The sequence below is a fragment of the Amblyomma maculatum genome, chromosome 2, assembly GCF_055883805.1.
Source record: "Amblyomma maculatum isolate TAMU_Amacu chromosome 2, ASM5588380v1, whole genome shotgun sequence".
Classification (NCBI taxonomy): Eukaryota; Metazoa; Arthropoda; class Arachnida; order Ixodida; family Ixodidae; genus Amblyomma; species Amblyomma maculatum.
The window spans coordinates 189,913,443-189,921,111 of record NC_139345.1 but is presented as its reverse complement, the minus strand read 5'-3'; the positions used below and the strand labels follow the sequence as shown (position 1 = coordinate 189,921,111).

The following is a 7,669-nucleotide window of genomic DNA, read 5'->3' as shown; positions in this document are numbered from 1 at the left end:
TGCTAAGGGCCCTAGGTGCGTGAGCGTCGCGGAGAAATGGTAGAGGAGGAGGACAGGCTTGCAGCGTCCGGTCGCGGCGCGGCCGCGCCGGCTTCAGAAAAATGACGTCAGGGCCTCTCCTAAGTTTTCCTTCCTCCATGCTTCCGGGAGTTATTCGATGCTTTGACTGCCGAGGTGAAGATTGACGTCCACGTCGCCTCTTGTTTTGTTGTGAGAATTGGGGGAAACAGCACAAGATGGCGCCTCTGGTGTTAGCGTTGGTGCAGCTAGTGCACGGAGTCTTATGGGTGTGAAACTCCCTATACCTCCCAGCGGCCACGAATTACAGACGCTAGCGCCAAACTCCCCATTATAGCGGGAGGGGGCGCGTAAAAAATAGACTTGACGAGGGAGGCCGTAAAGCGGAGTGGTCCAAAAAAACGGTGCGCTGAAGGGGATGTCGGTAGGTTGCTTCAAGCAGCACGGGTCGCGCGCTCGCGTGCGCCCGTGCCCAGGATAACGCTCTGCCCGTGGATTTTCTCCCGCATCATCGTCCTGCCGCGGCGAGACCGGCTCGCGGCAGGAACAGTGTGATGGAAAGAAAAACCACAAGAATATCGCTCTCGAGGGCGCAGGCGCTCGCGAGCAAGCGTACCCGACCGCAGCAAGAAATAGCACAGAGAACAGCAAATACCGTTTTCCTTTTTTATTAACTGCACGTGAAACAGAAAATGAAAAGATGCGACGAGGTATCCCTCGCACACACATAAACACTTCACATAGCCAAAAGTTTACAGTAGTGTTCTGTCTTCTGCGCTAACATTGTAATCTTGCATGCTTGCTTTATCACTACAAAAGAACCCAGTTTGTTGGCATTGCTTCTGTCAGCATGTGTACAGTACGTAAGATATGAAATTAAATAAATTATGCACATATTCATTCTACGCATTCCATACCATTAAAGCAATGTAGAAACATGGAGCAAATACCTGCGTTCTAGTTACTTAGTGGTTCGTATTTGATGCAAGTAATCACATGTGCTATACATAACCAAAATGCACGATTAAAAATTTACAACCCCCTTCCTGGAAGCACCGTCTTCTTCGAAACGCACTTCCGTCTCTCCGCAGCACATGAAGGTAACAAGTTCAACAACACGAACAACAGCGGATATCGCCGACTGTAATGGCCAGCACAATCAACCGACGAGATGGGTCCATGGAACCATAAAGTTCCTTACACTAACTAGAGGGAAAGCTGAGGGCGCTGCACTTCAGCCACCATGGGTGCGCTAAGAATCATGGGCCGGTGTGCTACTTGTTGCGGGACAGTCGGTTTTTCTCGGGTACGTGGAGTGGCGTTACTGCGATGTTTCTTTTTCGTCATCATCATCATTTGAAGTGCGTACATAGACAACGAAAGCCATAGTAGCGAAGGTGCAAAAGCAGACGTCGCCAATAAATGGTTTTTGTTTCCCGAAATGCCACTAAAAACTTCCTTAAGTGATTGCACATCCATAAATATTTTCATAACGTTTTTTATTTCAAAGTTTGCCTATTAAGTTCGAAATATTGGTATTTGTTCTGCTCAAAACTAAGCCAATAGGAGAAAGAGCCATCGCTTATAAGTTATATTGGATAAATATCACACTGACATGCTGTTTTGCTCTCTCTTTTTTGCAATTTATAGTCACAATATTCAATATTAGGACATTATTTACGGTAGAACAACGTTTATCTTTGCCAAAAGTTGGCCAAAAGTTGTAGTTCTGCACTCGGTAGCTCTCCGGCCCATGATGCTTTGAGAGCCCATGGTGACTGAACTGACCGTCTGGAAACTCCATGTAAATTCTCATAGACGGCAGCACAGCTTTCCCTCTAGGTAAGAGCAAGACCGACTGAAGTAGAGACCTGCACAGAAAACAGGGTCCTATGGGACCGCGTGCGCCAACTTTAGTTATCTTTCTCGCCGTTGAGAGCGCTCGGTTTACCTGTTCGTCTGCCATTATCATCATCATTAAATTATTAAAAAATATTAAACAAACCGTAATCAAACTTAAAAAAAAAATTTTGCCCGAGTTATACTTCAAAAATTTTGCCTTTTTGTATTTTGGCGAACAGTGTTTATTTTTATAATGTTTCAGAGGACATACCGCGACTCCGCTTTGTACGACGGCACTGCAGTTACCCGCTGCGCATGCGCAGAACAGGTGCTTGTGCATTACAGCGTGGACAGATAATTAAACTATAATGGCGAAGAAAAATGACAAAACTAATAGATCCTTCTTATCAACAGGTTTACAGTAGCGCCAGGCTGCCCATAGTGTTCTTTCCCTATCGGCGAAGGTGATGAACTAGAAGGTGCGCGCTGGAGCAGTGCTATCTGTGCAGGTTTGTATTTCAGTCAGTCTTGGGTAAGAGTAAGAAGCTCTATGCATGGAGCTCAAGCTGCACGCAGACAAGTCTCTCGTCTCACGAAGGGGTTAAGAGCCAGCAGGAATGAGATGCACAGAGTAAAAAAACCGCGACGAAAAATCGCGACTTTGGCCGATAAGCCAACACGAAAAGAATTCATAGCGCTAGGCTATGCAGACGACCGACGCTGACGAGCGGAGTCGTAACGGTTGACGCGGTTCACGTGAGGACGAAGCAAGCTGCGCAGCGGAGTCGACGGCGCCGTGACTGCGAGGGGAAAATTTAGGCGCGAGGGTGAAGTCCTCCTCCCAGCTTTTAACGCGATAGCGTTAAGGAGCTCGTGTCGCAGAAAAGCCGGTGTCGTCGGCGTCGGCTGCGTGGGCCGTGAGCGATAAATCTCGGCATGCACTTCATACATAAAAAGCAACTTCCAAGATCGGCTGGGTGGGAATCGAACCAGGGTCTCCGGAGTGTGAGACGGAGACGCTACCACTCAGTCACGAGTTTGTTTTTTTTCTCTTTATTGCCTGACTTCAGCACAATACACAAAACCACTTACAGGGCACAATGAGCATTCATTAATACAACAATCAGCCAGGTGGATTGTGGCGTCGTCGTGCTAAAATTCTCTTAGGGTCACTAATCTTCCGAGCCACTCGGGAGCTTCAGGAGCAAGTTTCTGAATTTCAATATATCTATTCATGCCTTCCCGAAAATAGATCCGTGCTGGCCGTGCGTCAGGATCGCAATGGTATCCTGCCATTCTCGAGCGCCAAATACAGTGGGGGGCCATTAGCATAATAAGGTCAAATGGCACCCCATCCTCATTCTCTACTGGCAAGTACCTAATACCATGCAGGTCTAATGGAAATTCCTTTTTTAAAGTCCTTTGTAAAATATCCCAAAAGTATACCCCTTCCTAACAATGTAGGAAAACGTGGTCTATAGTTTCTGGCTGTTTACAAATTAAGCAATGCGAAGCCCAAGGTAAAAATAAATTCTTCCTTTCCAAGAACTTCTTTACTGGCAGTGTTTCCATGTGTAACTTAAAGAAAAAAGTTTTTGCATTTGACGGCGCCTGCATCGCCTTCACCCGCTTAAAGGCCCACTGTCCACCCTCCGGTCGAAAATATTTTCTTCCCCGGTAACTGTGAGGCTTCGCCCCTAGAACGCAAGGCCGCAAAATGTTTTTGAAAAGAGTAACTAATAACGCAGTTACAGCCACCGCAATCACCCGATTCTGTCATGCTTCTCTCCTTCCGTTCCCTCGCAAAGGCTTTTCACTCTCCTGTCCGAGGTCGTCTAGCCTCCGCAAGACAAATTCCCCTTCCTCCTCCGCGTTTGGCGAGAGGTGGGGCGTGGCACTCCGCGAGCGCGAAAAAAAAAAGAAGAAACGGCCGAGGGAGCGCGCGCCGCTGGATTCAGTCTGGCCGTGGCGAGGGAAAAAAGCGCGCAGCGACCGGTAGACACCCATCCTTCTCCCGTCAGTCAGCGAGACGGACCAATGGACGTCGTTCGCGGTACGTACGTCATTATTGTGGCCCGTCAGGCCAGCGCAGGAAACGGGGAAGCTGGCTTCCCAAAGGAGAGCATGAGTGAGCTTTGAATTGTATTTTCGATGATTTGCGGCGCGCGTGTCACTGTAGCATTTTGCCCAGACTATATCCGGTGCCTGATCGAAACACTGGGCTCCTTTGCTTAAAAGGGCCTTCCCTGGACAGTGGCCCTTTAAGTACGTCGCGTCCTGGTCCTCCACTGTATAAGGCCCTGTACATTGGTTTGGGTAGACCTACGTCGCACAAATCCTTGTACAGCTTCTTCCTGCTAACACAAGATAAATATTCATAAGAAAATCGAACAGACAGGAATCGCACACTAGCGACAACTTCTCTAAAATAACCAAAAACGCGTCCCGATACACTTTCGGTCGAGACAACAAAGTCCGGCAGTGCATTTCCGAGCCTTAATTGGCACACAGTACGCAAAAATGGATCTTTTACATCGCGAACAAAAAGAAATCTGCTGACAATCTGTCGTAGAAACAAATGCCCCAAACCCAGTCCACCGTCCTTCACCCGCCTAAACAAACTTGTCCGGCTACATCGTTCCCATTCTGCTGCCCACACAAAAATGGCAAATATCCGGTGCAGTCTCTGTACGTTCATCCTTGCACAATGCAACACTTGCATCACGTACCACAGCTTCGACATAAAAAAACATATTGCACACTCTGGCCCTGGCGAAAACTGACAATGTTGCCATTTCCACCCCTCCTCCTTTTCCCGCATGGCTTGAGTCTGTGCCCTCCAGTACGATTCGCTAACGCGATAACTATCTAGTGGGACTCCCAAGTACTTTACTGGTGTTGTCACCCACGACATGTTTGCGAACTTCTCGGGCGCCGTTGGCCATTCTCCGTGCCAAAGCCCCAGGGACTTTGACCAATTAACTTACTGCCGGAAACCTTTGTGAATTCTTTTACAGACGACACGGCCTCGATTACCCCTTCGCGATTCACTGCGAATACAGCCACATCGTCCGCATATGCCAGCAGCTTAACCTCTGCAGCTTGCAATTGGAAGCCACGAATTTTGTCGTTTTCTATGATATTTAAACACAGTGTCTCGATGTAAATGCAGAATAGCAGAGGGCTGAGGGGACAACCCTGGCGCACCGATCGCTGCACGTTTATGGGGGCCCCCAAACTCTTATTTACAATAAATCTTGTTGTGCAGCTTCGGTACGCCATGGCCACTCTCTCGCGAATGACGGACCCAACATTCACATGGTCGAGTATGCAGAACAGGATTTCATGTGAGACACAATCAAATACTTTCTTCAGATCCAACTGAAGGATGGCTACACAACTGTTTGTGTGATCACAGCACTCAAGCACACTCCTCACTTTATGCACATTGGAAACAATGGATCGACCTTTGATCCCACACGTCTGGTGTGGTCCAACTAACTGTTGAATTACTGACTGTAGTCTGCGGGCTAGAATTTTCATAAACACTTTGTAGTCTACATTCGTGAGTGCGATAGGGCGATATGCTGTAACCTGTTGTAACTTATCTGCTTCATTGTATTTAGGAATCAACACTGTGTGGGATTTGCCATAAGACGGAGGCAATACATTTACGTTGTAGGACTCGTTGTACACGGCTGTCAGTACCGGCACTATTTCATGTTTGTAGTCTGCTTCCGGCAGCCGAGACGAACGGAACTCAGGGTCATGGGCTCCAACGGAGCGGCGATAGCGGCTGTTGACGGCCGCGGAAACAGGATCGATGCAAGTGAAAATAAGGACTACCAAATTATTTTGCCTACATTGCCAACCGGTCGTGTTGTTTTAAACACAGTTTTTCTTCACGGTGATGTACCGAGTGAGGCCTTTCCGGGTCGAAGATTTTCGAGACGCCCTGGCCGGGTCCGGTACGCTCCCCGACGTGGTTGCGTTGGGGGCGTACCAAACCAACCATGTCTGGGCGGTTACCCTGCGGAGTGCGGAGGCAACAAAGAAGCTGCTCGCCTTCAAGGAGCTGCAAGTGAAGAAACGCCGCTGTCTTATCATCGACCCGGAAGACCAGCAGGTAAAGCTGCGGCTTCACTGAATGCTTCACGGCGTGGCTGACGACGACATCCGGACGGCGTTCGCGGCGTTTGGCAAGGTGACGGAAGTCACGCGTGAGCGGTGGCGGATACAAGGCGTCAATGAAAAGGGTTCTGCGACAAGGACTGTCCTACTGAAGTTGAAGCCGGGCCTGAAAGTGGACGACCTGCCACATCAGGTACGCGTCGCCGGAGAGTTGGCCCTTGCCGTGGCGCCTGGACGCCCGATGCAGTGCCTCCGCTGCCACGGCACCGGTCACGTGCGCCGGGAATGCAAAATCCCCCACTGTACGAAATGTCGGCGGTACGGCCACGCAGACAACGATTGTGTACGCACTTACGCGGCAGCTACGGGTGCAGCGTCAAAAGACGACACGGCGGAGCTCCTGATGGACGTAGTGGAGGCCGAGGAATCCGCAAAAGGCATTGAGGAACGGCCCCGACGCTACGGACTCTTCAGGACCTTCCAGCAGCGATGCCGGGCGGAAACCTGAAGCGGGAGAAACTGCGGGAAACCAGATGGAGGAGCCGACTGAAGGAGTAAGCGGGCCGGCACTCAAGGAAGCAGAACCAGCGTCTCTGTTTGAGCAGAACCATGACAAGAACGTCGCCCGCTCCACCGGCGTTCCTGCCCCATCGAAGCGGCCCCACGCCCAGACCGGTGCTGAGGGAGATAAGGCGACAGCTTCCAGCGTCGAGGAGCCGCCGGCAAAAACCAGCCAAGGACGGCGGTCCACTTTGCAGCCGCGATATAATGTGTCGGCGGAGAGGAGAGACCACGACGAACCGCCACCGCAGTCAGGCCTGTCGCCAGCACCGGATGGCTCCGGTGTCAAAGGCGTCGTCTAGCTACGTGCTAGACGCGAGAGGTAAGCACCATGTTACCGGCCTCTTCCCTCTGTATGAAAATGGCTTCTGCGGCTCCGATAAAAGTAGGTACACTTAATGTCAGGGGACTGGCAAGCAAGAAGAAGCAGGGCCAGGTGTACCACCTTTTAACTGAGCATGACATCGACGTCCTGGCCGTGCAGGAAACGAAAGTTGATGGGGAAGAAGAGACCGGTAACATGGTGCGACGTTTCACTTCTAGGTATTTAGCAATAGTGAGCCACGCAATTGGTACGTCTGCGGGCTGTGTCATTTTTGTTAAGCAACTACCCGGACTCGAGGTTCAGGCACATATGGCATGTCCGTCGGGCAGATGTGTTTGTGTTGATTTTCTGTGCAACAAAAAGTATTGGCGCATTATTAGTGTGTACGCTCCAAATGTTGTGGATGAGAGAGAAGCCTTTTTTCAAAACGTACAAAAGTACATCACTTGTGAGAAATCCCTGATTGTCATGGGCGACTTTAATTGCGTCTTGAGAGGCTGTGATAAATCCAGTACAAGAGCGTTTAGGTACAGAAGTACTGAGGCTCTCTCAGAAATTAGACACTAGCAACCTCGTGTTGTGTGAAGTTTACACATTTCCAGCGGTCAATTAAGCCACGCGCGGCTGGATCGCATTTATGTGCATATGGACGTTATATCAAAATGCAGTAGTTACAATGTAGTACCGATTTCATTTTCTGATTATTGTTTAGTGGAGTGCGGGATAGGGACAAAAAAGCGAGGCAATCAGTTTTCGTGGGAGACGTGGAAAATAAATAATAAGCTCATTACA

At 49.6% G+C, this 7,669-nt stretch overlaps 1 pseudogene; it reads left to right on the top strand.

Annotated features, from left to right (window-relative positions):
* Positions 1-5,683: 5,683 nt before the first annotated feature.
* Positions 5,684-6,499, top strand: LOC146200753 (uncharacterized; annotated as a pseudogene).
* The last annotated feature ends 1,170 nt before the right edge of the window (positions 6,500-7,669 follow it).